Genomic DNA, 27,833 nt, shown 5'->3' on the forward strand with positions numbered 1-27,833 from the left:
AGACACACATCGATGTGAGAGAGAAACATGGGTTGGTTGACTCCCATACACTCCCCGACCAGGGATTGAACCCGCAACCCTTTTTGGTATACGGGAGGATGCTCCAGCCAACGGAACCACCCAAACCAGGGCAAACATGTTGTTTTTTTAAAAGTTCTACCTGTTATTCAAGTCAGAAAGAAACATGAATATTCACTTGTCATTCATTTGAAATCCCGAAATATGGACTTAGTGTAGCTCAAGTCTTATTGTTTTACAACATGTTTGTGAGAACATAATGAAAGAAATATTATTCATTTAATTTGGGAGAAGTGGCTGCCACATTTTGGTGTGGCATGTGGCCTTTTTATGTACACAAAGATGCCCTGCCATGTCCCAGCTCTTTAGCACTGGCATGTCACCTGGCCTGTGGCATCTCACTTCTCATATGCTGACACTTGTGTTGTGGCCAAACTAACCCGTGGAAGCCAAAGCCGGGAAGCAGGTGGAGCACACGCTTGACAGGGACCGGAATGGGGGCCACATGCTTCTCAAGTGCTGTAAACGCCGGGGCTTGTTTGGAAATTCTGCCTCCTGGTTACAGTAAACAAGACTTGAGAGAGCAGAGAAACTTCGCAACCTCGTCTACAGGAAGAAATGTCAGGAATCGACTTAAGCTATTAGTCACACGCAGGAGAATTCTTCACATCTCTGGTCACCGTGGCGCCCCGAGGACAATGCACTACAACGTAAGGCAACCTAACGTCTCACGGCGTGGTACATAAAACAACACGCATGTCACATGATGATCGGTCATAGTTCTAAAGTTCAGAGTCAACACTGGCGGGTATTACCACCAAGTGCATATTAAAACAACATAGCTTTTGAGTTTTGAACAATAACCTCAAAGATGAATGTGTAATATTTTTGTAGGGAAAGATTAAACTATAACATAGCATAATGATTACCTTTCATCACATCTCTACAGCACCAAAAAGTGCCATAATTTGTCTCTTCCATCTTGAGAGAGAGAAGAAATATTTATTGTTCAGCTACTGTGATATTTATGAAGTGAAAGGAAGTGTTGGCCTTGCTGGGATCTGCCTACTTGTTCCATTCCTATTAAAACGTACTCCAAATTTTTCTTTTGGACTTCCAAGAAAATTACTCTCTTGGGCACCAACATGTATCAGATGCTTGCCAAGCATTTCACATATATATATATTTTTTTAAATCGGCCCTGTGTCTCAGCTTGAGTACCTTGCTCAGGGTGATAAAGTGAAGCAGCAGAAAAGGAAGATTCCAGCCCAGTTCTGTCCATTTCCAAAACTGGGGTTATTTTCACTACAACAATGCAACAGTTAGAGTACCTGAATTTCAAAAATCCATTCCGACAGGAAAATTGGTATTATATATTCATGTGTTGCTCCTGCAAGCTCCTCTGAGGAGCAGTGCAGACGGCAGAGTGCCTGGGGTTTTCAGGCGTCCACGCGAGGCCGTGAGCCGCGGACCCTTCGCACATCCGTTCCCGCGGGAAGGCCAGCTCCAGTTCGAGCAGGAACAGGGTCCTTTAGATTTGTTCGTTCCACTGACAACTCCTTCCCAGTAATGGGCGCTGATTCTTTTTGTGTGTTTTTTTAATTTATTTTTTAATATATTTTTATTAAAGTATAGTTGACATGCAATATTATATTGGTTTCAGGTGTACAGCATAGTGATTGTACATTTCTATACCTTACGATGTGACCGCCATGGGAAGTCTAGTAACCATCTGTCACAGCACCAAGTTATTACGAGATTATGGACCGTTCCCTGTGCCGTACGTTATATCTTCGGGACTATTTACTCTATAACTGGAAACTTGTACTTCACCCAGCCTCCAGGCCCCCTTGGTTCTTATGTTTTGATTTTTTATATACTGCCCAATTTTGTGTTAATTCCAACTAAATATGAGATGTTTTTTAACGGATCCTATAGAGTGGTGTTTTGTTTTTAGTTGAAATCTACTTTTCCGTAGTGATCAAAAAATTTTGTCTGCACCATTATTACTTTGGGAACTTGAGTTTTTGTTCTGTTGCCTAATAAAATGGTCAAATTTTGTTACTTTTCTATAAACACGTGAAAGACAGATGTTTACTTTCCATATAGAATATTAATTTAATGTATGCTAAATAGATTCACTACAATAATTATGTTAATGAGAACTCTCCAATGCCTAATTTGATTTATTTGAACTGTCATAAACTGGAAGCAGTGAATTAAAATTTTCTTTAAAAAAAAATCACTGCTGAGAGGTTTCATAACTTGAGCAAGCCGCCTTACTTAAACATCCGAGCTGCCTTTATAAATTCAGCATTTTTTATTTCCTTAAGTATCTCACACTTTTTGACTAACAAATAAAATGTACCCAAGTAGTTAAATACTGCTTGCACAGCCAAAACATTAAATTTATGGATATGGTCTTATGTTATCTTAAATGATACAGTACCCTTTAGTACATCACATTCTCATAGCTCCCAAATAAAAACAACCACCAAAATCCATCATTCAATCACATGCTTCAATTGAAATCTGTTCAATAATTTACCAGGCTAAATTCTCTTTAATTCTATTACAAGTTCTTAAGTTATCAAGAATGCATAGGTAATTCCTTATCACAAAACATTAAATTTATCAATTTGATTTGGTTCATTACTTCTTAATTTAACTCTACATTTTCCCCAGGATTAAAAAAAAAAAATCCACTTGAGAAACCAATTATGTCAATCTAAGTAATTTGGGGTTCCCTTTCAAGACAAATTCTTAGAAACGACCCTCCCTAGTTAGTCAGGGTTGTTTCTCAACCACAGATCATGGCCAGTGTGAGGGCTGAAGGTGAAGACATCTGGGAACATTACTCTGAAGATCATCAAGGACAGACAGAGCTGCAAATGAAGTGGCATTTGGCTTTGGGTCTACAGTTAAGTTACACTTCACTAAATTCTTCCTTTCATTGAAAGAATTTGGCACCCACTCTTAAATTAGCTAACTTTCTTCATATGGCAGGGTGGTGTGTTTTTTGTTTTTTTTTGTTTTTTGAGTTTCTTTGGCTCTTTTAAGATATTAAGTGACATCAGAGTGGATTTTGCATTTTTTCTTTTACTTTTCTGGCTCCATATCACACTTTCTAAGATCACTCTAGCATTCAAATGACAATACCAAATGGTGAAATGTTGTCTAAGCAAAGTGTAAAAGGAAGATCTGCCCTCATTTTCTGTTCTTCTAATATATCAATAAACCTGTTATACATTATGCTCTGTTGAAATTTAATGCATCTTGAGGATATTATGGTGAACAAAACACAGTTCTTGTCCTCAAGTAATATACATCAAGTTAGGGAAACAGACAAGCAAAGAAACATTGGAAAGCCCTGTGAAAGTGCTGGCTCCAGAACTAGTGGGAGAAGACTGAATTATTTTCTTAAAATTATTAAGAAATTTTTTCCAGAGAAAATACTTTTTGTTGTCCCGTTAACTTCTGAATCACGTTAATGCTTTCTACCAGGGTCATGCTGAACAGTGGATCTCAGAGTGCAGTCCCAGACTGGGGAGAGCATCAGTGTCATGTAGAAATTTCTTAAATATACCAACATATCGTTTTGAAACCGGACACAATGGGTCCAGGCTACTTGTCACTACTTCAGCCGATTAAGCAGAGACAAGGCTGAATCATATATAAGCGTTTATTCCAATAATACTGGTAGAATGGGAGAGAGCAGCAGGATTTGTCCACATCAAATCTGCTCTATCTGCCCTCATAAGTCAGTTCCTTATATTGGGTAGAAGGACAAAGATTACATGGGGGAAGTGGGCAAAAGGCATAAGACTGGGTATAATGGTTTACAGGTTACAGGAAATGCGGGCTGGGGGTTGCAAAAAGGTGGGGCCCCTCTGGGACCCCTTTGTTTTGGGAACAAGGTTGTTAATCTTTCCATAATGATAGGCAGTTAAAGAAAATGGATCACATTCCAAATGTCCAGGGGCGTACAACTCCCAGCCAGGTTAGAAAGTGCTTTTTCTACTTAGCACAGAATGATCACAGTTCACAGAGCAGGATTAATATTTCTGCCCCCAACAGTTTCAGATCTATTGAAAGAGAAACTCTTGGGTAGAGCCCTGAAGTATGGATTTAATAAGCCCTCCAGGTGATTCTGACACATGTGGAAGTTTGAGAACCACTGCATTAAAAAAACACCGAGCTCAAATTATGGACATCTGAAAAATGGCCATGTTCCAAAATGAAAATATATACGGGATGTAAACTGGTAACATTCCATAGACTACTGTTTTCCTCAACAAAGGCTACTGATTTTGGCTTTAGATACTGAACTTTACTATAAACTAATGTTTTAAAAAATGGTGCCAGATATCTCAAAGGATAGCTCTTCGAATATTCTGCATTTAAGTGATTCTGAACCTGATGACTGTGGATGATCTCTGGCAGCAAAATGGTGATTACTGGGGAGTCTGGGACACAATGTTTGATTTAGTGAATCAGCAATGGGCTGCCTTTTCATTTAAGGACTACATTAGAGGGTTGAGGAAAAAATAAAGTAAAATTGTGTTTTAGCCTTGGAAGCACAAAGTAGGGAGCATTATAAAACTGGTTTATAAACCTTGTTTAGATGGCAGTTAAATTAGTTTTCCAATCTAGTTGTGGCCCATAGGCACACCCAAGTGCAGAGATTTTTATCAGCAAACAAGAAAATCACTTCTACATTGTGGATAGGGAATTCTCCACCTTCATACGATCAATCTCCAAAACAAGTGTTAGATAAATGCAGCGTATTTGTGTCTAATAGAACACACACAAGAGATTATTGCATGTTTCAGTTCATACACAATAAACGATGACATGAACTGTGGGAAGCACAGAAGCTATTAACAATAAATGGTGTCTCTCTCTGAGATCCAGTGCCTCACACACAGCAGTGAGTTAGCTCTATCATGAAGCTTCCTAGTGGCCCCGGGATGTTTTAATAAACACCATAAGGGTAGACATTCAAACTAAAGCATTTTTTGTGAAACAAGTTACTGAGTGACTTCTTATTCAAACCTGGTTGGGGCAAGATGAAAACTATGCCGGGTTTCTTCACATGCATTTCTCATATGGGATTAATTTCCATAGAAGGCGGCCACTTCCACAGGACAGCACTCCTCTGCCAGTTGGTCCTTGTTTTTGGATGACAAGCCTTCTTCAAATCTTGCCACACCCTAAATAATGGATTTCTGGAGCTTGCACAAGCTAATTCCCAGTGCAGCCCGAGCTCCCAGCTCTTCACATCGTCGACTGAAAACTAACAGCAAGTTTCCATTATGATACTGTGACTCCAACGGTGTTTATAAGTGTTTTAGAAAAAAACACAGCATGATATGATTTCCATATACGTGTATTTTTTTGAGGTTTCAAGTACAACATTTTTCAGACCCACTGATGCAAATAAAATGATACTCTAACGGACTGGGGGGGTATTATTATATTTCATCTTAATGTTTAAGGAAGAGAAACCTCATGGCACAAATTGGAAGGAGCCCATTGTTCTCTTGATCTGCAGGGTTTGAAGAGACACGGAACGAATAGCTCTCCCTAAGGCAACATTTCGTGTAGTTTCTATAGGTCTGTGAAATTTCTATAATGCAGCAAAATAAGCCTTGCCCCAGGTTTAATGTCTCCTGTTTATGAGCAGAACGCTGTGCACCTGCTCAGGACACCTGCACCCTTGCGCGCAGCACTGGAAGCCCAGGTCCGCCAGGTAGGCTTAGCCCGCCGGCCCGCCGTCAGCTACGCCAAGGATCAGGTCGAGTCGTAAGTCACGTAGCACGATGGATGTGCTCTCTTCCCTGATCCCTGTCGCTCCTCCAGCCTCGCCGCCCGGCACAGGGCCCCCCCCACAGGGAGCAGTCCTTCTACCCTTACTGGCGGGTGGAATTGGGAGGTGAACTCTTGGAAGCAGATTCCTAAGATTCGCGGCCTATTGCTCATGAGACAGTAGAAATTTTATTTGTGATTATAATAGGCGGAAATGTCCATCAATCGCAAGAACATAAACCTTCTGCATGACAATCTTTTTCTTTTTTTTTTTCCCATTTGTAACAGCAGCTGCCAAGTCGGTGTCCTGTAGGTAACAGAGAAAAACTGGAAGACATTTTTATTTCTTCTGTCGAGATTTGGGTTTATTGTTGTTGTTTTGTGCTTCCCTCAAAATATGTGTATTTGTTTTTAAAGTCAAATATGACACGTTAATAAAATATTTTATTTCTTATTTAAACACATCACCTATTTCTCTTTCTAAATCTATGAACACTCATTCTTGGTTTCCTTAACCAGCTTCTGCCTTTAAGCAAAATTATTTCGAGTTCTTACTGTCTTCCCAGCACCATCGTGGGTGCGGGTACCCAGCAGCTAACAGCATGGAGAACGTTCCTTGACCTCACGGAGCGTACAACCTAGTGGTGGTGGGGGATGGACGTAGACAGTAAATAAGTGGATCAGCAGATAAACAAAAACAAAGATGCAATTTACCATGATGGTAGGTGGTGAGAAAGAAATCAGCGGGTAATGCAGTAGGAGGAAACTAATTTGGGTGGATTTTCCAGTTTCTCTTTTTAAGTAAATTCAATTAATTTTTGGTTTATTGTGTATACTAACTTTGATAATGGGTCTACAAAAGTAAATAGATTTGGCTTGTATCGTAACAGAACTTTACTCCAGCAGAGAGAGAAAGGTAAACACAATGGACTGTGGCCGGTGCTGTAGAAACTTCCCAGGGCCCTGGAGTAGGGACATTCTCTGAAGCTGCCCACGGAGTGACGACTGCCCAGGGCCGAGGGCCGCAGAGGGACGGCTGAGGGGCCGTGAGAATTCGCGCGAGGGGCTCCTAGGTAAGGAGCGCTGCGGGCCTTTGCCTCCCGGACGTGCGGGCTCATGTTCAGTGTGAGCAAGAGGCCACCGGGGCGGGCGCGGGTCAGGAGCGCTGGCGTGTCAGGCGTCGCGTTTGGCCTCATCCTGAAGCCTGCGGGGAACTGGTGGAGATTTTTCATTAAGTAGCAGTGAGGTCGGATCTGGGTTTTGGAGAGAACAGCTCATCAGCTTGGATGGGACCTTAAACAAAGCCCGTCTGAGAAGGACCGAGCCCAGGGAACTGGTAAGTGAGCGGACTTGCCGCACGCTCGGCGTCTTCAGGAGCGAACTGCAGCCCGGGTCTGACCGAGAGCCGCGCTTCACAGCGACGTTTCCTGTCACTCTGCACAGAGGCCTTCACCCACGTCCTCCGACGCGGCCCTCCGTGAAGGCAGGCGCCCAGCAACCACCCGGTGTCAAGCGGGAGCTGACCCTCGTCCTCAGACCATTAGGTCCGAGTGTTCCCCGACACTGTGTCTTGGTTCAGCCCCTCGGTCCACTCCCACCCTTATTTTCCAGGCGAGAGAACAGTCACCCCCGCCCCTCCGTGGGCGCCACCGCGCTCAGGCGTGAGAGGCAGCCCGCGTCCCGTCCGAGAAAGCAAAGCAACCCGAAGGGCGGCCTGGCCACCCCGCCAGGCCCTGGGCTGCTCCGGCGGCCGCCCGGTGCCTCTCGCCGTCCGGGAAGCCAGGCTCGCGGCGCCTTCTGCCATCCGGGTAGCTGCCTTTGACGGGTTCCAGGCCGTGTGGGCTTTCTCGAAGCCCTCGCACCTGAGCGACAGGCCACAGCATCCCCCGCTCTGTGACGCTCCCTCCTCCCCCAGCGGCTCCTCCTTGGAGCAGGACCGGGCTCTTCCAAGCAGGCAGCCTGTCGTCTCCATAGTTAGCTGGTAGAGGGCTTGCTGGCTTAGGGCCCGGGGCGGGGGGCATTCAGGGGAATGTGTTTCTTGCCTTCCTGCTCAGGGACATGCCCCGTATTGCCTCAGTCCCCTGCCCCGGTGGGAACCACGTCTGCACCTCCACCTGGACAGGACTTGAATCCTCTAAGAACTTTACCAGGACCAGTGAGCAGGGTCCTTTTTCTTCTTCTGTCTCTGGTTTTTTGTTGGTGGTGGTGTTTTTGTGGGGGTGTTTTTTTAATTCTACCTGAGAATAGGAAAAACAGAAGACGAAACTGCCCACAAAATATAAGTGCAGAGTAAAAATTATGACGAGAGCGCTCTCCAAGACAAACAAGCCGCGGCTCCATTTCCTCTGAGAACTAAGCTCTTGCTGTCTTTCACTGGGGACTTAGGTTTACTGCTCTGCATGAGTCATGAATCAGTGGCTTAAACTGTAAGTGATTTTAAAAAACCAAATGGCAAATCTCCACTACAGAAATGCAACTTGTTTAAAAAAAAAAAAATTAAAATTTGAACCAAAGGATTCAGAAACTGTTCCATAGAGAAATTTTTTCTTTTACCAAGTAGTTATTTAGATAATATGTTTATTTGAAAGGCTGTTCTTTTCAGATTAAATTTGAATTTTCCTAGCCGGGGAATCTGTGTTATTAACTGCTAGCTTAGCACAATAAGAACATCATGGGGGGAAAGTTAAGGCAAAAACAGAAACACGTAAGATTATAGCCCTTTTCCAGTCCCCTCTGTTGGAGTAACAGAATGTAGACATGAGTAGTCACTAGAGGTAATGGGTACAATATTTTTCCTCCTTTAAGTCTGATGATTTTATTTTTAGTAAGCAAGTGTTCTTAAGCTTTTTCTAGTGTCTCCCTCAAAGAAATAATTGGAATTACTCTCTTTTATATAGAGGAAGATATAAACAAGTGGAAGCATATACCGTGCTCATGGATTGGTAGAAGCAACGTCATTAAAATGACGACGCTACCCAAAGCAATCTATAGATTCTAAGCAACTCCTATCAATTTCACAGATCTAGAACAAGTACTCCAAAAATTTATATGGAGCCAAAAAAGACCCCCGAATAGCTGCAGCAGTCTTGAGAAAGAGGAATAGAGTTGGAGGGATCACAATACCGGATATGAAGTGGTACTACAAAGCCACATCAAGTGCTAGGAAGGCCTGCACACTCATCCAGCGGCCCAACAGTTTCAGCGCTGCTGCAGGAAACGTGGTCTCTACCCGACACTGAAACAGGTTGGGCCGCGCTGGTGTGGCTCAGTGGCTGAGTGTCAACCTATGAACCAGGGGGCCGCGGGCTCGATCCCCAGTAGGGGGTGCGCAGGAGGCAGCTGATCAATGACTCTCATCATTGATGTTTCTATCCCTCTCTCCCTAAAATCAATAAAAACATATTTAAGAAGGAAAGAAATGGGTTGGATCCAACCACAGGCTCCTCATATTTTCCCTAATCAGAGTTTTACATTAAGTCTCACATCAGAGAGAACAACCTTTTGCTCTTTAGGTTCAAACTGTATTTTTAAATGTGGCCCTGCTTTCAAAATAATCACGGAGACTCGATATTATACCAGGAGAAGGACATTTATGGTCAAACATGAAACGATTCTGCTTCCCTTCTCACTTACATTCAAGTATCGCCAGTTGGTTTTCAAGATTTTTCCTACTGCAGCAACTTAAACTAATTTGTGTATCAATTTTTTTGCTTACTGTTGTGTTGTGATTCTTCCCTCTGTTGTCACGAGTATGAATATCAGGTAATGGGCACCATTCATTGCCGTGCTCAGCCGTCTTCCCGGGCGCCTGTGGCAGGGGAAACGCACACATCAAAACAAGCGCGATGAAAGCCGCTCCCTTGACGTGGGCCCAGCTGCCGCACTGCCGGCTCCGAGCTCCCGCACGTGCTCCAGGTGGCTCCTGATGCCCGACTCCCCGCAGGAGCCTCTATTAGCACATCTTAAACCACCCCTTGGCTTTCACAGGACTTCTCAGCCCGAGTGCAGGAGCAGCGCTCACCCCTGTGACATCTGTGAGTCCCGGCTTTCCTTTCACTCACCAAACCATCGTCAAAAGACATTCAGCTCCGTGCGCCCCCGAGCCTCTTCTTGGGATTCGACGGTGTCCGTTTCGTGGAATGGAAAAGCGTACTGACAATTATATTTCCATCGTTGTTGAAATCATCTGTGCCCATGATAAATGAAGAAAAATAGAGTAAATAATTGACTGGCTCTATTTTAGTCTCAAAAAATTAAAAATGAAAACTTCATGGAGAAATACTTGGAGATGTGGGTAGAATGTAAATAAATTATCAGACGACCCCAATCCTGGGGTTGAGCCAAGACGCTGCACAGGGTTACACCACAGTGTTGATATATTGCCGTTTCAGCAGGGTTATCCTAGATCATAGAAATAAGATGTATTTTCTCCAGGGAAAAAACAGGTTGAAAATGTATATTTCTCCCCGTCACATCCTGTTCTCTTAAGAAGCCAAAGCAAAATATACAGCAGGGCTAACAATGCGGGGCCCAGCGTGTTTATCCGCATGTGAGCCAATCCGTAACTACAGCAGCAAAACTTTCAGAATCAAGTGACCCCTTTCATGTCTACTTTTGGTTGTCTTATATTCCAATCACAAAGAAAGTCTATAAAACAGCTGAGCTCTGTAACTTGGGATATTCCCCTCAGGTTGTCAAAATCATGAAGGAACAGCTGACCTTGAAAAATCGATTTGTCCGTGACCTTCATTAGAGTAAGTCAAAGAGGTTCACCATTGAAAGAAACTGCACTAAAAATAAAATCTGTCTAAATTTAGTTTCTAGGAAATTAAAAATGGAATTCAGGACATTCTATGTTGCACAATATCCCTTTGAATTAAGTGCTTTATAAGATTCTGTTTAATGTCAAAGATTAAATTATTCAGTTAATTTTTAAAAATCTTCTCCATTACTTTATAGCTTAGTTTAAGACTTAGAGTTTTCTTTTACTACATATATATATATATATATATATATATATATATATATATATATATATATAGAGAGAGAGAGAGAGAGAGAGAGAGAGAGAGAGAGAGAGAGAGAGAGGAGAGATAAATAAATGGAAAATGTTTCAATTAATTGTAATTTCTGAGCAAGTGACCACATTGTAGGATCAGTAAATTAGCACAATTAGAAACACGTCAATAGAATACAATGTCGTGAGCAAATAAAACTCCCACAAATTAGTGTGCAGCACACTTTTCCAATAAGAAAAATCACAACTGTAGTGCATGGTAATTAGCCATAAAATTATGCAATTTATGCCCATCAGGAGTGGCTCAGCGGTTGAGGGTGGACCCATGAACCTGGGGGTCATGGTTCAATGCGAGGTCAGGGCACATGCCCAGGTTGCTGGCTCCATCCCCAGCAGGGGAAGGGCAGGAGGCAGCCGATCAATGTTGACGTTTCTCTCTCATCGATGTTTCTCTCTCTCTCTCTCCCCCTCCCTTCCTCGATCTCTAAAAAAAAAAATCCACAAAAACATCTAAAAAAACAAAACAAACAGACAAAAAAACCACTGCTCAGTTGAAGAAGCAGAAAAACATACAGGGTGGAGCAAAAGTAGGTTTACAGTTGTGAGTCCGTGAAACGCTGAGTTTATTCTGTATTATTGTTTATTCATTATTGTTGTATTTTCCGTACCAACAACTGCAAACCTACCTTTTCCCCACCCTGCATTCCTTTGATTTCCCCTGGAATATTTGGGGCTACCTATTTATCTGGAGAACTTGGATTCTCTCACTACAGTAACTGTGCGGCTGCGATTTAGTACCTGGTCTATAACAGGAATTATTTATAACAACACTGAATAATGCATGAGTTTTTTGGATGTCTTTGAATAGCAATAATGAAGGAGCACTGTTATAGAAGGACATCTCAGCAGCTTGTGAAAGGAATTCCAGGCTAATAGAATTATGCAGGAGCATCCACTATAAATGAGTGAGTTATGTGAACAGAGGGAAGCTCTAGGGGGCCCCAGTGTTGGAGGCTCTGCAACATGGGTGGTTTTACTCTTTCCCTTCTTTATTCTACTGCGAAATGCTGACCAATATACCCTTTACATTAGACCAAATGAACCTGAGGGTTTTTTCCCCTTCTTAAATTTAGGATGAAGCTAAGGCTTTTGGTAACAAATCGTCTGCAAAACTCCAGCAGCGTTTGCCGTCGCGTTGTTTAGAAGCTATTTGTTAACTTTATTTTTTCTATAGTAATTTTCTCTCTTTGGGAAAGAGATTTTTCCCCCCAGCTTTATCTTTGGAAAAAGACATAGTTGCGGTTCGTTGAATTTAGAAATGCAAGTTAATTAATATTGTAATATTAATCATTAAAATCTTATAATAGTTTAAAATTATTTTAATGTTTTAATACTTTAACATCAATAGTTAATAATATTTTTAATCTTAAGGAGTCATGACAATATTTAATTAAAGGCCTCAAAACAGGCAGTGAGTTTCCAGGTTCCATCCAGAATGAGCAGGATGGATGAAACTTGCCCAGACACCTGCCTCTTCTGTACACACTGAGGGCTGCCTGGGTGTCACCGGCTCTTGGCCGTCTCTGTCGGTGGACTCCCTCCACAGCCCGGGCAAGACGAACTAGTGGCTCTCTAGTGGTCTCCTTTCCTGCTCGCAGGAGACGTGGGCTCCTGGTTTTGTTTCTTCCTCTCTCCAACTACTTTGAGCAGAGCTTAGAAATACTATTTTTTTTCTTTATCAGTCTCTAGGTATTTTTCTGAAAGAAAAAGACTGCAAGGCAACAGGACTCCATGGCCGTTATAATCTCTAAGATACAAAAGAACATACAGCCAATTCCATCGGGGGGGCAAGAAAGGTCAGTATTCACAGGTCAGGTTCATGGGGCAAAGGCTGATGCTATTTTCGGTATTTAATACCTTTGCTTAACGAGGCTTCTCTGGCCTCTGGAATGCTGATACAGGACTTCATACGGTATCAGGAGAAGTCCATTTAAAATCGACAAGTTGTGGATGCTCTGAGGCAGGTTTTACACACACTTTGCATCGAAGGGCTTAGTTACAGAACGAATCGCCTCGGAGAGCAGCTCTGCCGTGGGCCTTCTTCTCACGCCCAGGGGCAGGCCCCGAAACCCGCGGCGAGGGCGCACCGGCTTCAGTGTGAGCTCACGGCTGCGCCGGGCGCGTGGCATATGCGTGTACATAGTACACGGACGTGGGCGGACCGCGTGGGATTACAGCTGAGACACAGCCCTGCTGTGTAACTAAGTGCCCTGCTACCAAAAAACAAACCAAAAAAACAAAAAACCTTGTCAAGAGCAAGGTGGAAAAACACCTTTCAGAGTGTGTGCCTATGAGAAATTCCACAATGTTTTCTAGTTAGTACAATGTGAAAATAATTAGGATGAACAGGAACAAGTTTATCTCCCCCCCCCCCATTCCTAATCGTGTGGGCTACAGATAATAGCCTCTTTCGGTTCTCACTACCAGGCAACTTGGAGCCAGCCTTCCGCAGGCCACCTTCCCCATCATCATGACGCTGCAAGCGGCACACAATCCAGCACACCAGTGTGCAATTTCCCCAAGGTTTTATAAAAATTATTACTATAAAGCATGGATGCAGAGGGCCTGCAGGCCTTTATTTTTGTTGTTCATCATTTAAATCTATTGACTTCTCACTGGCTTTTAAAATGACATTTTTCCTTGCTGCCTTCAATTCGGTCCAAATTTTTTTTTTAAAAAAATAAAATAAATAAGAAGATGCCAGATGTCAGGAGGCCAATAAGCAGGTGGGCTGAAACTTCTGTACCAATTCAAACTGGCACCACATCAAACCTGGTGGGTATAACCTTTAATTCACTGCTTCCCTGGCACCAGACCCAGTGCCATCTGCTCGGCACCGCTAAGCTGTGCTTGTTTCTACGCAGGGACGGTGCCAGCAACGCAAACTGTCTCCTCCATGTGCAGGGAGCCATCAGCGCAACTAGTTTTCCGAGACCCATATGGTGGCATCTGCGAACGCACACTGTCAGCATCACTGCCTGTACCACCCTGCGAGTTTTAAGAATGGGAGGCGAGGGTGCCAGCTTGTGACTCACTGTCGGGAGCCAGGAGGAAAACTTTCTCCTTTCTTCTTGGTGCTTTGATTGAGGTCTCTGGGAGTGAGCGCCCGAGACCTTGGAAGAGGCCCGGCCTGAGCTCGGGAGCCAGGGACTCAGGAAGGAGCCCCCAGGGACATTCTGCCCAGAGAGGGTCCCCCCTAGAGAAGTCCCGTCGGGGACCGCAGTCCTCCCTCCAGGCACCGACAGACGGCTATCTTTTAAGAATCCTTTCTTATCTCCTTTAAGACTTCAGATAGTAAGATTTGAAGATGGGTGGGGCAGGTCTTGTTTTCCCAGGAAATAAATGAGGTAGGAAGACAATGTGCCTACATCCTACCCGCATTTGTGCCTCGGGGGCGCTGGGCCTTCCTGAGCTCTATGTTTTCGTGGACAGTGACCCTTCATCTGCTTGCTGGTTTTATGCTATTTGGGGAACACCGATGAGCGATCTGAAAGAAATTCGCGCACGCGCGCACACACACACGCACACACACACACATATGCACTCAAGTGCGGGGACAGGGACGGCGTGAGCTACGTGTGCCGTGAGTGACCCGGGGGCGCAGAGCTCGGCGCCCCAGCAGCTCCCCTCTCCGGTCCACGTCTCAGGAAGGCTGGGGCCTGGCCCGCAGCGGGCTCGCCGGCACGCCCTTCCCAGCGCTCAGGTGTCACCGACAAGGACAGGTTTGCCCCTTTGCTGTTCACTCTCTGCGCCCCATGCTAACATTTCGATGGAAGGGAGGACTTTTGCTTGGCTCGCCCTCCTAAACCCAGCTTCCGGCGAGCTCACCAGCACACAGCGGTTGCTCGGTAAGCACGTCATCTATAAATAAATAAACACAGGAAAAATTGCTCTTAGAGAGCCTAAGAGAAAGATATACATGTATTTCAGAATGCATGAGATACGCCAATATTGGTAAAGACAAGTGAGTTAATATTACTATTAATAAGTAATAATATACCAACAGCACTATTTACCGAACCCGGACTTTATATCAAACGCTGGGCTAATCGTCTCACACTCTGCCTCTTATTTTGTAAGTTAGTGACCCTGTTAGTTACTAATTTGGCCCCCATTGTGCGCAAGAGAAAACGGGGTCTGCGGTCTGGAAAGCTTCTGTGGTCACCATCGCAAGCAGGAGTCAAACTCAGTTCTGGCTGACTCTGCAGGCGGAGGTTTTCGTCACAGCGCCGAATGGCTCCCCTCTGTCAAAACATTTGGTAAATTCAGCCTAAATCAAATGAAAACGTGCCAAATAGGTTCATGTTTCTACCACATGTTAAGTATTATTTTGAAAATTTCCTATCTGTTAAACTCTTTATCATTGTTATTAATTATTATTATTAATTCAATGGCTTGGGGCAGGTACGTGTTTGGCCTTCTATTTGTTTAAGAGACATTCATATCCTATCACATAAAAAAAAGATGCGTTTCCCTACGAATCCTAAAAATTCTCAAGCGTAAAATGTATAATTCTCCTCACTCTGTTAACACTTCTCCCCGGTTGCTGCATTTCTACAGGAACAGGAACGGGAACCCCTGGTTGCTGGACTAGTGATCTCAGTGCCATCAGGCAAAATGAAGACCTTCACACACAAGGCAGAATCCTTTAGGGAAAGGGTCGTGATGATGCTGGTGCAACGCTGACCCCACACAGATCTGAGACTATGAATTCACCTGGTAAACATCAGCCGTCAAAACTAGGTACAGGATACATTTCCTAAACATAAAATTATGAAAATAAAAAATTAGCTATCACTGATTTTAGCTGTCATTGCAAATAGTGGAATAGTTTAAGTAGCACAGCCGGAGCCTGACCTCATTGTCCCTCCAACAGAAATATGTCCCATAAAATCATAGTGCAAATGTACACCCGTCTAGATTCTGCCTTTAACCGCTGAAGGATCTCCTTTGGAACTTGATGATTTTCTTTACTTTGTTAATTCAGTTCTTACCCTTAATTCCTACCCTTTTCCAGTACACACACACACAGGCACACCCGCACCCACACCCACTTTTTCCTAGCGGAGGGAGGGAGGGAGGGAGGGAGGGAGGGGTGCTGACTAACCCCTGTGACAGGGAGCATTTCCAGCAGAAATTCAGGGATGAGTTCAGCCGCATGTACGTTTCTTCGCAATAATTAGTTTTGCTAATGCTGGCGCGATATTAGAGCAAGATGCAAAAGATCAGAGAATAGGGAGATTATAAAAAGGCAAATGCAATATGACAAAGTGAAATTTAAACAGCAGAGCAGATAGGCTTTGAACAGAAAGGCGGTGGCTTCACGTGCACGCACAGAGCACACACGCTAAGCGGCTGCTGGCGACCACGGGCCCTTAAGAACAGGCCTAGTCTCGGGCTGCGGTGGTTTCTCCGGCTCGCTGAACTGCTTCAGGGATCAAATGCAGGGACGCTGGGACAGGGCTGGCACTGTGTCGTTCGACGTGGCAAATGTAATTGTCAAAAGTGACTCTTTATAAACGTTACCATCATCGTTCCCTGTTGCCAGCCGTGGCCCAAACACTCCTGTCAACAAGAGACTCTCCCCATCAGGACAGCCCCACTCCAAATTGCGGGCGCCTGGAAAATAACCAATTTGCACATTTAGGTTCCACCTCATCTCACACCAGAGCCGCCAGGTCAACTGGAGCTTCATGAGCCTGGATCAGCACATTTGGGTTCTCAGTCACTACCGCTCTCATTTGCATTCAGGTAGGTCTTGCAACTTGGAATCCGTTCAGAATTCAAATCTCAATGGAAAAGCCTCTTGGCCGAGATTCACTGGAGAAGGTTCAGTATGGCCGGGTGGCAGCTTCCTAAGACAGCAGGACTAAGGGCCTCATAAAGTTAGCAGCCCTCTTGTCGCTTCTCAGCACAACAGCTCACTCCAGGCCCGTCCCCTCAACACAAAGACCGCCCAAGCCATACGCTCTGTGGCCAAGAGGTCAACAGGGTCCCGCTCTCCTCCCTCCAGCCTCGGCCGCGTTCCCTGGGCCTTCCCGGGCATTCGGCGCCTGCCGTTCCCGGCTCTTTGAGACGGCTTCATAAACCAGGCATGAGCAACCCCGGCTCTCCCCAGGCCCAGCAACAGCACAGAATAAAAGCACACGCTCCTCGATCAAAACATCATAACACACACAGAGGCGAAACCTTATTTCCCAGGCCCATCGTCTAAGCGCTTCGTTGTATTCAATCCTCACAGCAAAACAAAGGCTTGGGAGGGCGAAGAGCCTTGCTTAGGGCGTCTGAACAGAAGTGGCAGAGACGGGCTCCAACCTGGGTGCGTCTGATGTCCACGCTCGAGCTCCTGAACTCCGCGCTGTGCCGGCCGCGGAAGAGGCGGAATGCTGGGAGGACAGGGAGCCGGGAACTGTCACGACGCATCCGGCAAGGAACGTCCACCTGAATAACTTCCACTTCATTCTCTTGGTTGTGAGCAAGTCACAGTCCCACCCAGAACCAAGGAGAAGGGAGTTAGGCTTCACCTCTTTCTACGGAAGTGGTAAGAGTCTAGGCCAGCCGGTGCCATTGCTGTGGCCTGCTCGGAAAACACGACCAGTCCCAGGTAAGCAGGTCCAGGCAGGAATACGCACATAGAGATGTTTGGATATATTACACGCACACACGCACACACTAAGGCTTTTCAAAGTATGGTCTGTGGGCCACTTCCAGTGACAGCACTGCCTGAGTGCTGACTGAAGTCGCTTGACAGACAGCCTACCCATCCTCGGTGACGGCTGGCACTTCATTTTTCTTAAGTTTCAGTAGATTCTAGTCCCACCAGCTCTGCAGTGAGGTACAGGACTGTCATGCCATGAGAACTGTTCCCAAGCGACCCTGGATGTCAGGCTGACTTGCTTGAATAATAAGATCAAGCTCCTTCTAGGGGGATCGAAATGAGATGGATCCCAACGCCCTTTAATCCAGTGTAGGGACTGCACCCAAACTCCGCTTTCCACAGAATCTCACTACGAGAGGAGCTGTAATTTCCCAAAAGCCTCATGTGTCCAGGTATTGATCGCCCTTCGTTACTAAACAAGCACCTACAAATAACCAGAACGCAGTAACTTGGACGTCCTGCTGTCCAAGGGGTCTGTGTGTCCCTGCCAACCTTAGAAATCCCTACAGAGAAACACCCCCGCCCTGGACACAGACCCGCACCACGCACAGCCCCACGTCCAGGGACCTTAAATCGGGCTCCCCTCTGCTCCGCGTCCTGAAATCTTTCTTTTCCCAGAGCCTTTTAAAACACCCATTAACTTTGGAGGTGGACAACTATAGACACTGAGGTGTATAAATTTTGACACTGCTCCTGTACAAAGCACAAATGCAAGGAGCCTAAAATGACTCGCTTACAGACTCTGGGTGTGACGCTGAAAAGTATTGGCTTCTCGTCGCTTCTCTCACCTTGACGACTTGCGGGCCATGGTGCCGAGACGTCTGCTTATAAATGAGCCCGTTAGTCACTGCAAAGTGGTTGGTCCTTATACCAGAATTATTTATCCGTAGGTGCCACAAACCTAGCATGTGGACACGTCTGCAGGTCAGAAATCGGAACCTGGCTTCTCACAGGACAAATGCAACTAGCAGTTGTGTTTCTCTGCCTTGTAGTTTTAACATGTTTGAAATAACAGCCATGACATGAAAATAGAGAGATAACTTTAAAAACTGGATTCATAGCTTCCCTTGAAAAAAATCATCGGAGCGCGCACCACAAGGCCAGCATGGCTTTTCCACAGTATCTCGCTTTGCTGGGCTTCGCTGTACTGCGCTTCATATATTTTGCATTTCTTACAAAGTGAAGGCAAGAGCCTCCACCAGCGAAAAAGTTTACAACTCGCTTGAATTTACCAAGATACTTGTTTTATTGCGGTGGTCTGGGCCCAAACCCACAATATCCGCGAGGTATGTCTGTAGTCAGTTGACGATGAGTGGCTGTTCCCTTTGCACCTGACCGTTGGCTAATGGGCTTTACTTATTTCCTATAACCTCCTTGGCCCTTGAGGGTATTAAGTTTGAGACACAATACATTTTGTACCTCAAATATTCAGTTTATCCAATGATGAATAGTAATAAAGCTCGTATTGTAACTGGCACATCTATTAACTGCAGAGGACCAGTGAAAAACTTCAAGAGAACTACTCAATGTGTAATCACCCAAGAGTAATGATGGAGCTATTTGAAGGTAATGTATCTGTCAACCTCAATACATACCTAGGATCTGGAAGGGAGACAGAGAAAAATCTGAGAAGTCTAACTACATGGCATAAAATTCATGCAACAGAACTCATGGACTTTTTACTCTTCAGTGCATAGCCTAAACTCTAACTCAACATGGTTTTCCCTTATTTAATTTTTAAATTTTTTAATCATGTTTTTATTTATTTTAGAGAGAGAGGAAGAGAGATGGAAACATCAGACATCAATCAGCTGCCTCCCGCACGCCCCCCACCAGGGATGGAGCCCGAAACCCGGGTCTATGCCCTGACTGGGAATCGAACCAGGGACCTCTGGGTGCATGAAATGAAGCTCAATCCACTGAGCCACACCAGCCGGGCATCTTCTCTTATTTTAGATCATGCAAGTAGAAAGCTCAGAAAGAGCAACAAAGATTCTACAAATAACCCATAATGTACCATATAGAATACTGTCTACATTATACTATAGAGTCTCTTGGGCTTTTTAGGCAGCTGCATGCAATTAAAAGTTAATATTGATATCATACTGTAAGTGTTATATCAATTTACCTTATCAACAACACCTTATTTCTTTTAAAGCAGAGTTAATGAAGCATAAATGAATCTTTACTTATGGTATGATTTTGAGTACCCAATCCTGCACTGTAGTAGCAGGGATAACTTCAGGACTTTTCAAGGACTATATGAGGCTCTTTCTTCTTTCTTAAATGGCACTAATATGCCCCACTACCCCAGCTTTAGTTTCTTTTTCATTGTTTTCTGTCTACTGGCGATAGATACATATCTATAACCAATTACTTTAAACGCAAATAGGTTAAATGCTCCAATCAAAAGACATACGGTAGCCGAATGGATAACAAAACAGGACCCTCGCACGTGCTGTCTACAGAGACTCACTTCCGCTTGAAAGACACACAGAGACTGAAAGTAGAGGGATGGAAAATGATGTTTCATGAAGTGAAAACAAACGAACAAAAAGCTTTGTGGGAGCTTCTTACTTACATCAGACAAAATGGACTTCGAAACAAAGACTATATGACAAGAGGCAAAGAAGGACCCAGCGATTTCACTTCTGGGCATTTATCCACAGAAACCCAAAGCGCTCCACCGGAAAGACACAAACATCCACAGGGTCACCGCAGCGTTATTTACAGCAGCCAAGATACGGAAGCAGCCTGTGTCCGTCCACAGGCGAGTGGGTAAAGGGGGGGTGGGCTACGACCGGGCCACGAGAGAGAATGAAATCGCGCCACTCTCGACAACATGGATGGAGCTGGAGGGTACTGCGCTGAGTGCAAAAAGTCAGGCGGAGAAAGAGAAATGGGCACCATCGCGCTCATATGCGGGACCTGAAAAACAGCAAATGAAGCAGCGGGACGGAAACAGCCGCCTACGGAGAACATTTGTGCCTCTGCCAAATGGGAGGGGGTGGAGGGTGAGTGGAAAAGGTGAAGGGATTAAAAAGTACAAATTGGTGGTTGCAGGATAGTCGTAGGGATGTAAAGAACAGCGCTGGGAATATAGTCAATAACACTGTAATAACTATATTTATCAGGGTGATCGCTCCGTAAGTTATATAAATGTCTAATCGCTGGGTTGTACACCTGCACCTAATATAACATTGTACGTCAACTGTAATGGAAAATTTTTAAATTGATCAAATAATAAGAAGTGAACCTCCAATCTACAACCAAATTTTAAAAATTCAGATGGAAAAGCAGCTACGGGCCCAGCTACCTGAGACCTGCCAAGAAGCCAGGTGCTTTGTGGGAACCTCTTTCAGGGCTTAGCATCTGGCTCTTCTGAGTTGTCACCGAGGGAGGAAAAGGTAAGAAGATCTACTACCAAGTGCGGTGCCAAGGAAACTGGCCTCTTCAGAACAATAATATGAAAATGTTTCCTCTTCAGCAACGAGGCTTCAAAATGGGAAGAGAAATACAGACGTAGGACAATGGCATGTGCTCTAAAGTGTCTTTTCTGCATTATTTTTAATTTATATTAAGACTGTATTAGCTTCAGAGTGTTTCTCTATGTCCCCAAGAGAGAACTAGCTGGGAACGTTCTTTGAGATAAACGAAAAGAACCATTTGGTGCTGGCACTGTTCAATTTTTCCTGTGTGCAGGTGTTTGTAGCATTTGTACCATTGCCTGATTGGTTTCCACCCAAGTAAATCCACGGAGAGTAAGGCTTATTGTTTCAGGGTAGAAGGTGCAGAGGCCATTACAGGGTGTAGTGAAAACCCGCCACTGACTGGCCACTTTCATGCCGTTTTCTGAAGAGTTTCACGTTCTGACTCTGAGCATGTCCATGAACCTTCGCTTTTCACTATGTGTTTCTAGTGGATCTTTTGCAAAATCCTGCTTTGTTTCCGTCTTTTACAATCAACTCTGCATTCATAACTTAGCATGAGTGTTACAAAGTAAGAATAAATATTGCTATTGACAAATGATAAAATATACCAAGGAGCTTGTGGTTTTTACATATGCCCCACAACGGTGCTGGCAGAGGAGCTCGGCCTCGCTATACCGTCCGCAGGATCTTGGGGAGGGTCTGAAATTTCCCAGGCACCGTGCTTGCTGCAGAAGATACGAGCAATCGAAACAGACATGGTCCCTGCCTTCACCAAGTTTATGGCTGGCGGGGGGAACAGGGAATAACCGGGTAGCAGATTGGAGGTTCCAACCATAACATCAACGTAAACTAAATACTAGACTCCGCAAGACGTGTTAGACCGCAGGCTGAATTAATAAATAATTTAGCCAAAGATCAACAAAACAAAAAGACAACCCACTGAATGGGAGAACATACTCACAATACATCTGATAAGGGGTTAATATAAAAAATATGTACAGAACTTATACAACTCAACACCAACGAAACAAACAATCCAATTAAAAAAACGGGCAAAGGACCTGAAGAGACACTCCTCCAAAGGGGACAGACGGATGGTCAGCAGACTTGTGAAAAGATGGTCAGCGTCGCTAATCATCAGAGATGCAAATGAAAACCAGAGTGAGGTATCATCTCACACCTGTCAGAATTGCTTCTCTTAACTCGATGCATGTTATTTGTATGTAACTGATGTCGCAGGGAAGGGTGTGAGACCAGATGTTCCAGATAACACAAAGAGAAGCTGTCCGTAGCTCCACTGTGGCTCTTCCCATAGCCCTTGATCTGTCTGCCTTAATGGGACTGAGCAATATAAATACTGAAATTACCTAGATACAAATGCCTACCTGTCACTAGGCTTCAGTACAAATAATACCTAATTGCATTGTACTTTAAACTTGACTCATAAAGACCCCATTACCCCAAATGTCAGATTAATTATGCATTTTTCTTCTCTCTATAAAAACTCTGCTAAAAGAGCAGTAAATGTGTTTGAAATGGTATTAACTCACACGGGCAATAAGGCAGGAGGAGGTGCCACAGAAGTGGGCGCTTTACATGGAATAGGAAAAAAAATAATGACTTTAAAAATTATGAAATACGCAGTTCTCCACTCTAGGTCCTTGTAAATGGTTCTAGATGGCAAAATCTTCATTATCTGTCACTTAAAAGGTCCCCTTTTACTTATGCGCCACGGTGGTGCTAAATGCTAGTAAGGCTTATAGTTAACAAGTAAATTTTTTTTCAAAAGTGTTTTTAAAAATTCTTAGGTTGCCCGGCTGGTGTGGCTCAGCGGTTGAGCATTGACCTGATCCACGATCCTCGAGATCACGGTTCAATTCCCGGTCAGGGCACGTGCCAGGGCTTCAGGCTTGATCCCCGGCAGGGAGCGTGCGGGAGGCAGCCGATCAATGACTCTCATCATTGATGTTTCCCTCTCTCTCCCTCTCCCTTCCTCTCTCTCAAATCAATAAAAACATAGTTTAAAAAACATTCTTAGTTGATTAAGAAATGAGTTTTCCTTCCCAGAACAGGAGGGTGTGTGGCAGGAACTGCAGGGCATCAGTTACTGTTAGGTGTTTATAACTTACAACTTTTACACACTGTGATTCTGCCTCAAATGTGCAGTTTCTATAGCAACTACCATGTCATCTGATCCTCAAGCTATTTTTAGGATGCAAATAAATTTCTTAAGGAAATTTATTGGGATCTCAAGGTAAATGTATTCTCTAAATCCACTCTGTTCCCAGTGACACCAGCAACAGTCTGTTTTCGGACCCCCAAAATTGCCAGAACGAGTATATTACTACGTATTATATTTATTAATTTTAGAGGTTATTGAAATTAAAGTTCAAACTTACTTCAAGAGTGGGGGAGAAATAAACTTCCCTCTACACCCCAGGCTCTTCTGGCTGGTCGGGGAATCAAACAGACAGGAGACGGATTAGCAAGAGGAAGTGGCCAGGCCGAACGCGGGCCTGTGTGTGGGGACCCGCGCCCCGGGGGCTCCGAGACGGGCCGGGCACCGTCAGAGGGCGCGGCTGTCCAGCAACCGCAAGCTCTGCGGCCTCAGGGCCTCGCTGACACGGGCTCGTCCCGCACTCTCGGCCGCTTGGTCCCCTTGGAGAAGCCCCGCAGGGACGCAGCTGCAGCCGGGCGCCCCTGAGGGCTTCGCGGTGGCGCTGGGGAGCCCGCCGGGCAGCCTCCGTGTGAGGCCGGCGCCTCTTCCCCGCTCCCTGCCCTGTTCCGCTGGAGACGGGGTGAGCGGCGCCCCTACTGTCCTTCCGAACCGAATGCGGGGCACGGCGTGTTCAAAGCTTTCGTCCTGCTGGGTGAAACTGGTGCGTTTAAAACGCAGACGCGTTTCCACTGCCCACCCGGAACGGGCTTTCAAAACACTGCCCTGGGGGCACCGCACGGGAGCCTCACGCGCCTCTGCTCTGTCTTTCCCGACACAGGCCCTTTAGAGAGTTCAGGGGTGCTTTGGGGTGATGGTATAGAGATATATACACATGTACATATACACACGCACACACATATATCTGTTTGTTTTTGTTACAGTGCAGGGCTATGGCTTCACCAAGCGTGGAGTCACGAGAGGCAGGCAGGGGACATTCGGAGACGCTGCCCGCCAGTAATCAGGCAGCTGGATGGCCCAGAAACCATCCCATCACACTGTTGTTGCTTTGCCCGTTTTCCCTGCTCTCTTCTGAGGGGGAAAAAAAAACCCAAAATGCTTTGTTTTTTTGTTAACATAGTTCTTACAGGCAGAATGAATGAACCTTTCGCTCACCTTCCAGCACATCACCTCCCACACCGATGACTCAGGGCCCTTGCTTGGATTTACAGTCAGCTGTCGAGAACAGGTTTCATGAATGGTCAGGGCCATGAGATTTAATACGTGGAGGAGGCTCTGCTCACAATCCCACGGGGTTCCCACAGGCACGTATACTGTGCACGTGGATTAATACCGTCTCCGTTTTTTAAACCGAAACGACTCCGAAGTACGTCCTAACGTGCGTGTGGGTTCTGAATTGCCTTCCCGGTGTGTGCGGGAATTCGTGCAGCACGTGTGATGGTGCTTGGCAGGGTTTCACCGCTGTTTACTGAACGGAAATGTGGATGCTTGGGTGTTTTTCAGAACTTTTTGAGGCTGGCTGTAGCGGGCTCAGTGGGGGCCCCAAACAATACACCAGCGAGCTAGTCCGCAGCACAGGTTAGTATTTCTGCGCCTGGCGCGAGTGAATGCTGCCGAGCACGGTGAAAGGCAGGCCTGAGTCGAAGATCTTGAGAGGAGGAGCTTGTCCTGGATTATCGCTCAAGCTTTCAGCGCAGCTCTGTCGGTCTTGGGGAGTTTCTGAGCTACGCACGCCCGGGAAGACAACACCGCCAGCCCGCCCTCGCAGGGCGCGTTCTCCGAGGGAGTTTTGTCTCAGCGCCGACACCGTTTTCTGATGAAGGTGAAATCTCCCTCCTGCTTCCTTCACGACCGGCAGCACACGCCTCTAAACGGCCGGCTTTGGTTGCGGAGGCCATTAGAAGCCAGAACAAAGCAAACTGGGACTCGGGCGAGATCAATCCAGCGACCCCAACCTCATTAGCACATTTCCAGCCAATGGACAAGGCCGCAGGGAACTCCTGCCTCTGGGAGGTCGTCAAAGCTGACTCCCGGATGAAAGCCGCGACGTCCTCTCTGAGGAACAGAATGAGACCAAATAATGATTCTGTCCTCACATCTGACTTTCAGATCTGCACTTCAGTCGCCGATTGATCCAGGTACTACATGACCTCGCTTTTATTCTTGGGTGTACCGTGGCCATCAGACGTTGAGGAGCATGAAGGGTTCAACATTTTAATGCTTTCCTGGGAGAAGGAAAGATGTATGTATTCAGGAGAGGGAATGTAATAAAAGGGACAGAAATTGTTAATTTGCATACCCGAAGATGTGTCTGGGACTACTGTAAGTGATTACAGTTCTATTTCATATCATATAATTGGTTAAAATCATAGCGAGCCCACATAAAGAGTTTTGAAAATAATCTATAAACAGAACCAGACCTTGACATCAACTGAGTTCCAGCCAAATGTACATGAGAGACTTGATTAAATGAATATGACTGGCCCGGCCGGGCGTGGCTCAGTGGTTGAGCGTAGGCCTAGGATCCAGGCAGATCATGGTTTGATTCCCGGTCAGGGCACATGCCGGGTTGCGGGCTTGAGCCCCAGTCGGGGGCGTGCAGGAGGCAGCCGATCAATGACTCTCTCATCATTGATGTTTCTCTCTCTCTCTTTCCCTCTCCCTTCCTCTCTCTGAAATCAATAAAGATATATTTTTAAAAAATTAATATGACTTAGTATGACCAACACTGAGAGCCTGAAAACATCCCCATTTTTTCTGAAAACATGAGATTCCCAAATGTAACAACAGCTTTTTTTCCAGATGTATTTTCTATTTTTTTTACCAGAAGCAGGTGATTTTTTTCAAGTGCTAATTGGCAGCTCTGCAAAGATTTCACGGTGCCCCCACCCTAATTGCATCACCGCAGAATTCTCAGTCAGACTCCACTTCGGACCTGGATGGTCAGGAAGTCTGATAGGAAAATGTGTACAGAAAGTCCTCAACGAAGGGGAGACTATAGTCTTCTATAAATATATGAAGAAAGCTGGAAGTTCTTTTATTTCATTCATTAGTGATATTCTAACTTAATCTACCCTGGGCTGAAATTCTATGGCCCTGTTTCCTAATTTTTGGATAAGCACTATATTTATGGACTACGTACCGAATATTTAAAATAGTTCGAACTGACCTATGTGGCATTATGACTTGTTTATAGTTGAGTTGATTAAATGGCCCCACTCCACATTTTACATGGTTCTTTCCAACACAAGTTATTTCAATCAATGTAAAATTGCTTAGGCTGAAGGATTATGTGCTTGACAGCTTGTTGTTGGCTCCAAGAAGTTAACCAAAAAAGTAGGTTTTCTGAATGCTTATGTTAAGAAATTGACAAGTGAGTTAGTTTACCTGTTTTTACTTATGTAGACATGTTTGTGTAATTAAAATTAAGTATGTATGAAAAAAGGGAGAGACCAAAAGGACAAGAAATGCTTTTCCCCTTTTTCTGATATCAAGATTATCTGAGATAGACCCAATAGAGCCACACAGCATAATTTGTAAGTGCTAGAATTTTACTAATATTCTTGAAACTTCTTAGTTGTACAAGAATGAATATTAATTTCAAAGAAATACCTGCCTTCTAGATATTACCATGGGATAAAATACTTACACATTACTTACATGTGGGGCTTTGAATGGCAATGCATACATCTAAATTGTGAGATTTCTGCCCCGGCTCAATTTAATACATTTAAAATTATTTTCTGTTTCCAAGCATCCTTACTCATCAGTGCTTGTTTGTATTTAGAAGATACAATCTTTGCAGAAGAGTGTTTTATTTTTTGGTAACTAGAAAGCTTTTCCAAGATGCTTTTATCTTCTTAACATGTCAAACAGCACCAACTGCTACAACTACCCGCAATGGTGACATTACAGGGGTAGCCTCCTGTCTTTCTTGTCAAGCCTCCATCAGTGCTTTGAGGAAATAAACTAGGCTGGAAAAAGGTCTGGCAATGCTCTTGTTTGTTTGAATAGAAAAGTAATCTACACATCACTGTCACCCAGGACCTCTGAAGACGTCAGGAGGCAGGTCACTCCTCTCTGCTGAAGTGGTTTTGCTTTCATTACCAGCCCTGTAACAAAATTATTGAAATGACTCAACAATGGTCCTGCCACAGCTATAGATACTTGTTGAAAGTATCTGAGTGGCTGTCATTTTATCATTGAGGGGTATATTTGGCACGTAAGTATATTTACATGTGTGTCCGCCTTATGTGAACGGCTCTAATTTGGTAATCCCGAGAGGTGCTGTTGTAGCTTCATTCTAACAATGTTAGCAGAGACGAAGAGGTCAGTTGTTTTCAAACTGTAATCTGCAGCCACTCCAGTCAAAGGGGTTGTAACGAGATTGAAACTGAGTAAGAAAGAATTTTAAGGAGACAACTGGAGAGTACTGAAGTGCAGCCCCATAGCCTGACATTTAAAAGCATTGGAAGCAAAACTCAGAAAAAGTAACAAGGTCACTGGATCGAGATTAAAAAGTTAGTATGAAAGTGCTAAAACTCACATTCTAAATTGTATGAGGCCTAGTCAATTGTAAATTTTAAGTAACATTTATGCTTTTTTTTAGTTGTCTTAAATACCATTTTTCATTGTTTATAATCTTAAGCAACAGGGACTCAAAGA

At 44.6% G+C, this 27,833-nt stretch overlaps 1 long non-coding RNA gene across 1 annotated transcript in view; it reads right to left on the reverse strand.

Moving 5' to 3' along the window:
* The window catches only part of LOC107534138 (uncharacterized), a 65,827-nt gene extending 55,021 nt beyond the window's left edge, over positions 1–10,806 (reverse strand). The window contains exons 1-2 of the long non-coding RNA XR_001602937.2: positions 9,888–10,806; positions 9,542–9,634 (exon numbers count right to left, since the gene is read on the reverse strand). This is a non-coding gene — a long non-coding RNA (uncharacterized LOC107534138). The remainder of the gene's footprint in view (positions 1–9,541; positions 9,635–9,887) is intronic.
* Positions 10,807–27,833: the final 17,027 nt, after the last annotated feature.

Source organism: Miniopterus natalensis, chromosome 16 (genome assembly GCF_054644295.1).
Source record: "Miniopterus natalensis isolate mMinNat1 chromosome 16, mMinNat1.hap1, whole genome shotgun sequence".
In the NCBI taxonomy this organism is placed as follows: domain Eukaryota; kingdom Metazoa; phylum Chordata; class Mammalia; order Chiroptera; family Miniopteridae; genus Miniopterus; species Miniopterus natalensis.